We start from the raw sequence: 8,242 nt of genomic DNA on the forward strand, positions 1-8,242 counted from the left end.
TTTATATATAAGAAATTTCCTAACTCATGGGAAACATAAATTGCTTTTGACATATTATCCATATTTCAAAACTATTTCTTCTACAAAATGGGAACTATGCTTTTTTCTTTTCTTTTTTTCTATAAGAAACTCTAACTATAAAAGCCCATGTATATTATCCATGGCAAAACTATTCATTTTGTAGGGATGAACAAGCCCAAAGAAGCCCAACAACAAGGCCCAACCAAGACAACGCAACCCATGTGCAAATCTCAGCAACTAAAGCTCACATAAGTAACTAAAGTGATTAGACTAGCCACTAGTCAAATTTCAGCACAACTAAGCTAACAGCTGAGGCCCACTACCATCATTTTAAGCTTGTCAAATCATATCAAAATGGGACACATGTCCAGCTGAGCTTACACTCTTCCTTGGCAAGCTGATTTTCATGATTATTGATGTGACATAAAGTAGTGCTAACAAGACATAAAGCTGTGAAGCTGAAGCCAGCCATTCTCTCTCTCTTCTCCAACACATTCGGTCAAAGAACAAAGGTCAGCCATGAACAGACCATGGAAGCTTCTAGAATCACTTATAAACAACTCATTACCATGCCAAAAATGTATATTTTCTGGTTCATGAACCAAGCACATGAACCCTAATGGGGAAACTTAGGGAAATGTGGTTTGGAGGGCACTAAGGAGATCTCCAGCAGAGTTTCCAGTAAAGGGCTCTAAGATTGACACCTGGCTTGGGGTGACACAATCTACCCTAGGAAGCTCTGATACTAGCAGCAGATAACCAAGATCATTAGCCTAATACATGCTCTAATCTCATTGGTTGAGGACAATCAGCATTTAATGCTAAATCAAAACCTCCAACTGCTATTACCCAAAACAGTAAGAACACCTTAAAAGCTGAACTTACCATTCTTGGCCAAATCCTAGGAATGATTTTCTAAGAATTTTTTGAAGATTGAGACTGATTTTGGCAGAGATTATTTGCTAAACCCCCCCCCCCCCCGCTTAAACTCAACTATAAATAGAGCTCTTCATCAACACCTCAAGACACACCAATAGAGAAGATCAACTCTCTCATAAAATTCTCTATTTTCCTCTCTCTCTAATTTTCTTAAGCTCTTAGTAAGGTTCTGAGCTTCTGAGTTCTTAGTTTCAAAATTAGAAACTAAGATCTTCAACCCCTAGCTCACAAATACCCCTCACACCTCTACTCATAAGCTATCATCCATCCCCCAACAGAAAGCCCCAGCAACTTCACTAAATACTCTCTCTCTCTCTCTCTCTCTCTCTCTCTCTCTCTCTCTCTACCAAATTGACCCCCACTACTCACTACATAAACTATATCCATGAACATACCCTGGCATAATAATGATCTTGCTGCGCTAGCTGAAATCTCTCTCTCTCTCTCCCTTCATCTCACACTAAGCTTTCTTCATTACTTGCTATAACGGACCCCATAATGTTTGTTTATTCATTTACTATTAAAGGCTATAATGTAATTGTTACTATAGAGTTTTTCCCTCATGTTGTTATATTGGAGAACTTTTTCTCGCTGGATCCTATGGATGATGATTTTGGAGATGTAGATACTCTCTTAATTTATGAAATAATTAACGGCTTGAGGTTTATTTTGTTCTCTCATTTATTTTACTGCTGAAATATTTTACCGCTGGAATATTTAACTACTGGGCTATTTATTTATTACAATAGGCTTTTCTATTGTGCTGACGTGTCTGCTATAGGAAACATTTTTTGGGTCATCCCATAATCCTTGCCAATCTTAACCTAGACCCAAGACATAAAATAAGGCAAATTCTCAAAAGTTTCACTGATAGTCTTTGGGCCGTGCTTCAAGCCTATTGTTGAGTTTCGGTCTAGGCCCCCAACTCAACACAAATCTCATTTGTCGAAAGGAAAACTTTTCTGCCCCCAACAACATTAAATATTTAGTTTTATCTACTAAAATTTCTTCCTTTTCCAAAATCCATGATATAACCTCTCTAAGAACCCTATGCTTCTCTAGGTTAATTAAAACCATATAAAGACCATTACGGCCATCTATATTTTATTTCTTTAGGTGTTTAACAAAAAAACAAAGCTTCCATGGTAAATCACCAAGTACAAAACCAAATCAATTCTTCGATATTATTGTTTCACGTTTTAACTTACGTTTAATTACTCTCCCAAAGTTTTACAGTGTGACTCATAAAGTAAATTTCATGATAATTTGTTTCAAGCCCATTGTCGAGTTTCGATTTAGACCCCCAACCCAACACAAATCTTATTTGTCGGAAGGAAAATTTTTCCGCTCCTGACAACATTAAATATTTAGTTTTATCCACTAAAACTTCTTCCTTTTCCAAAATCCATCATATAACCTCTCTAAGAAACCTATGCTTTCTCTAGGTTAATTACAACCATATAAAGACCATTACGGCCATCTATATTTTATTTCTTTAGGTGTTTAACAAAAATAGATAACTTCCATGGTAAATTGCCAAGTACAAAACCAAATTAATTCTTCGATATTATTGTTTCACGTTTTAACTTACATTCAATTACTCTCCCAAAGTTTTATAGTATGACTCATAAATTAAATTTCATGATAATTTGTACTATTTCAAATTTGAGATTAAGAAAAAAAAAATGTAGGGGTGTGTATTATCATTTAAAATAATACTCTACCTATTCACTCATTCATCCTTATGTAATGTTATTGAAAGAGCATTTGGTGTACTAGATATAAGAGATTTTTTTTTTTTTTTATCATTAACAGGCACTACAGAGTTTACATATTCTATTAACACACAAATCGCAAGGAAATATAATGGATCCCATGGATGTTGCTCCGCTTGATGTATTATATATTGAGCATTCTCATTTGATCCTTTAAAACCGGATGCAACGTAAAATACATTATGCATCTCATAAAATTTTATAAAATAAAATAAAATAAAGCAAACTATGCCTTAGAGCATTCCCATCAAAGGTTCTAAAAATTTAGCATTTATCATCTCAAAAACCAACTTTATAACATATAACACATTACTTTACAATATCCCTTACATCAAAACTTCTATTTTTTTAACACTTCATTTAAATATTCTTTCTTTATTATTTTTTATCCATTTTTTATTCTTCCTCTCTCTCCTTGTCTCTCTTTTTCAACCCATCGCCGCCACCAGCAAACCCACCAAGCAAAAAACACACACAGAGCAAACCCACATCCCAATCCACCATTGCCAATCAAACCACCAAGCAAAACACACACACAAAAACACATACAAAAGAAACCCATAAAACTCCACAACCACAACTACAATAGCCAATCAACCACCACCATCAATCATCCACCCCCACCACCATGGCAACCCTCCACCGCCACCATGAACCTGACCCACAATGAAAATCCACGGCAACAACAGCAAACCCACCATGGTAACCCTCTACCACCGATCTATTGCTCAACCCACCACAGCAACCCTTCAACTCGAATTCAACCCACAACATCAAACCCACCACGGCAAACCTCCACAAAAGCCACTGGAACCCATCACACTGAACCAAAATCCAGTAGATCGGTGACCAAAACCCATAAGAACCCGGTAGATCGGTAAACCAAAACCACAGTCATCAAACCATTGCCGCCACCACCACCCACGACCATCGGACCACGACCCACAACCCACAACCCAAAATCAAAACCACAGTCATCGGACCCACGATCCATGACCATCGGACCACAACCCACGACGGCCCACAATCGCCGAACCACAGCCATCGACAACCCACAATCACTGGACCACAATCATCGACGGACCACAATCGTCGAACCACAGAGAGAGAAGAGAGAAGAAAGAAGTGAGAGAGGAAAGAGAAAGACAGAAATGAGAAAGAGCCGTTGGGGGTGAATAAAAAACAATTTTTTTTTTTTTTACAATTCAGCTACAGTAGGGTGTCAAAGATGAAATTGCACTGTAGCTCAATGCTAAAAATTTTAAGATTTAGCATATTTGATGTAGGTGTGTTTTTATTATTTGAGGTGCTAAAAATGCTAAAAAATAGCATTTAGCATTTTTAGCACCTTTGATAAGTATGCTCTTACATCCCATTATCCATCCCTATAGCTATTTTAACACATTGCTACAGTATCATCTCTTTTTAGTTATAAATAAAATAATAATAAAACCTGGTGTCAATGCAATGACACAGTGGCGGCTCCAGGAATTTTTTTCAGGGTGTTCCTCAACAAGCATAAATTATACAATCTAATAAAAAGAAAATTTTATATATTGACAACAACAACAATCAAAAAACACACAAATACATAAAATTTACAATTGTCATCTACGAGTTTTCATATTTTGAAATCGTTGCATGATAGTCTCATTATCAATACTACAAGCTACATCTTTTTCAATATACACAACCAAGCAATCATTCATCCACTGATCTCCCATTCAATTGTACAGTTCATTCTTTATATATTTCATTACTGAAAAACTTCTTTCTACTGTTGCAATAGCAACAAGAAGGGTCAAAGCTAACTTCACAAGCAAATAAACTAATGGATAAGTCTCATGCTTCCTTATGTTCACTAACTTTTCAGCAAATTCGCTAACTCCTCGAAGCTCTAAAAACAAGAAATTGTTGTATATATCAAAAATGTAATTCTGCAGTTGAAAGTCAAGTGCCAAGATATCTATCCCAAGAAAATCAGATGGATAGAACTTTGCTAGACGTATCAACTTTTTCTTATCAAAAGCCACAAATGAATTACTTGGATTCAAGCAAGCCATACAAAGTAGCAAATCGGTATTCGCCTCTGAAAACCGGTTGTTAAGCTCTTGAAGTTGCATATCTATGACTATGCAAAATAGCTCAACACGATAATGATGTAAATTTGTATTTTGTTGGGTGTTACGTCACGGCCTCCCACTAACTACAAATATTTCTTCTATGTTCAAGATAGGAATATCATGTGTGGTGCAAAATGAAGACACTTCAGTCAATAAAGATATCCATTCATCACTTGCAATCGTTGTTTAGACACTTTAACAAGATCTATAGCATTTACTATATCTTTATTTTTTTTTTTTTTTTTTTTTTTTTTTTGCAATGCTATTGACAACTCATTTATGATCCCTAAAATGTTTTTCATCAAGTGTAGAGCAAAAACAAATTCAAAAGATAGAATTGACCTCATAATAGATAGAGCTTCAACTTTTTGGTCGAAGAGGCCATCTTCTTCAATAATCTCAAGTACATCAACAACAGCAGAGAACATCAAAATCAAGTTGAGAATAGCCCCATAATATGATCCCCAACGTGTATCACCAAGACGTTTAAGATTTGTCTCTTGATTCAAACCTTGCCCACTTCTACGTACACCATTCTCTAAATCTTCTCAAGTACACACACTACAGCAGAATAATGGACCTAATTAATCAGAATGAATTGGGTAGTAATTTCGTGAGGCCCATTAAGCCTATAAATAGACTCATTCAGACCCAATCCAAGTTACAACAACATACACAAAAAAAACAAAAATAAATAATAAAGAGGTTCTTGGCAAGGAAGGGTGTTCTTTCTGGTGGAGCTTTGGGCTTGAACACTTTGTGCAGGGATTGTTCTAGCCATACGACATTTGTTGGTTTGTTGTATCCTGGGGGAGACAAGTCAGAGAAGGTCTGCACCGGTTACAAAGTTTAGCCAACCAAGGGCTTGAATCTCCTTAAAGAGAGCGAGTGTCGCGCTTCAGTCCAAATAGTGTTGTGTAATTTTCTTTCTTTACGTTAATAATATTCAGAAGTATTATTCAGTTTCTCATTGTGTTATTTCCATTATTATTGTGTTTGCACCAACACTAACCACATAAAAAAATTCAGCAATGTTAATGTGATTTTTAGCAACAACAAAAATGTCAGTTGAAGTTAATGAGCAAAACAATGGACATAAAATGCTGACTTATTCTCTTTCAAAATTAAAATTTTGAGACCATTGATATCACCTTACATATTACTAGTCCCGTCATAACCTTGTTCATGTAGGTTCGATAAACTCAAATTATGTTCACAAAGTAAACATTCAATAGCATGTTTGAGTGACAAAGCGGTGGTACTTGCTACATGTACAATACCAAGGAACCGCTCTATAATAATTCCTTTTTTGTTCACATAACGAAGAACGAGGGTCATTTGTTTTTTCACTGAGATATCACGTGACTCTTCAACTAATATTGAAAAGAACCCATTGTCAAGATCCTTGATGATGACTTTGGATGTTTCACGTGCAATTGCATTCACAATGTCTTTTTTAATATCAGGGTGGGTAAGCTTACAATTTTTCAGAGCTTTTTGCAACACTTCATTGATAGATTCATTGTGATCCCCCAAAAATCGTAGAAGCTTAAGAAAATTTCCTTTTATCACTTGAACCTTGAGATTCATCGTGACCACGAAAAGCTAATCCCCGGTATAAAAGGAATTGTTTGCAATCAACTATTACATTTAATTGAATCCGATATTCAATTTTATCTTGATTTAATTGCTTAACCAAAACACTTTGAATGTGTTACTTTTCCTTCAATAGATCTTCACTCTTCTGGACAGTTTGGTTATGAGCACTATTAACTCCTCCAACATGGGAATTTAACTTCTCTTTCTGATTCCAAAGTTTGAATCCCTTCATTACAAAAGTGTCACCTCCTCCTTGCTTACCAGCATCTTGCCCAAATAGGTAGCAATAAAAACAAAATATTGCACCCTTGTTTATACTATATTCCAACCAGTATCTATTTTTATACCATTTGGATATAAATCGATGGGGCTTTCCAGAAAAATATGATATAGGATACTCATCACACTGTAAAACAAGTTGACAAGGGCCTTTTTGTAAATAATATCTTCTTATTTCCTCATGATGATTAGGATAATAAGATGATATATTTTCTCATAGCCCAGGATCTGAAGGAAGATTTTCTAAGTTAAAGTCAACACGAATTCACTTAAAAGATGAAGATGAATCTTGCATAGGAGATGAATCTTGGGTACGTGGTTTTCTTATCAAATATTTGTCCATAATTCTAGCAAAAGAATAAACTATAAGTTCATTTGAAATATTAATAAAATTATTAATTATTGCTATTTAGTTGTTTCATTAATTTGTTTGTCTTTTATAAATTATAATTTATTATATTGTTGTTTCATTAATTATAAAATTATTAATTGTTGTAAGGACACGTTTTGCAGCCCAAGCCCAAGATGTATGGGATCTTGGCCTAGTGAGCCCAGTACAATAAATTTGTAGAGAGTGGGTCAAAGAATTAGGCTCTAATGAATTGGACAACGGCTAGTATGGATTTAAATGATGATCAACCAAGAACAAAAAGCACTAATCTGAATCAATTCACTGTCCGAGGAGGTAAGTTTTTATATAAATCAACTAGACTGAATACAAGTATAATTTTGATGGTTACAGTGTTCTCTTTCTGTTTTTCCAATCTCTTCATCATAGAGGGTCTCTTACATTATATAGCTCCCTTTAGACCATCTTGATCCTACACTTGTTGGTCATCTGAGCCCTTATTTGAGTACCTGTCCCATCAGACATCCTCTTTGGCTTTTTGTGAGTTGTGATAGTCAAGGCAACACTGTTCAGAGGTCTTCTCCACATAAATGTGGCTAGAAAAGTAGCTGCAATACATTCAATGCGGTGGTAGCAGTTTTCCCTTAGATATTTTTGGGTTCCCCTCTTTCTCGTATGTTCATGATGCACGTCCCTATCACTGGAGTTTTGTGGAAGGTCACTCTAATCATTGGAATATATATTTGAGTTGTACTTATCGTATCCGAGGAGATATTCCTCCTCGGACAACCTTCCCATTTGTATCTTGCTCATTAAATCCTGAGTCTAAACCATTCATTACCATTTGTCCCCCCTCGGATCACTCATGCTCTCGGACAAGGCCCAAGGCCCAATATACAATTTGGGTCCTTAACCCTACAATTGTTATTTAGCCTAACATAATTTAATTTATTTGTCTTTTATAAAGTATTGGTTAATTATACTGCTGTAATTATTGTTGTTTAGCGTAACAATAAACTTTATTGCTTTAATTTGTCTATCATTAATTATACTGCTTTAATTTGTTATATTGTTTAGCCCCTGTTCACATTACACTGAAAGAGACAAACATTACACATCCCATATTTAGCACAATAATTAAAGTAGTGTAATGTGTA

This window comes from Quercus robur, chromosome 1 (genome assembly GCF_932294415.1).
Source record: "Quercus robur chromosome 1, dhQueRobu3.1, whole genome shotgun sequence".
Classification (NCBI taxonomy): Eukaryota; Viridiplantae; Streptophyta; class Magnoliopsida; order Fagales; family Fagaceae; genus Quercus; species Quercus robur.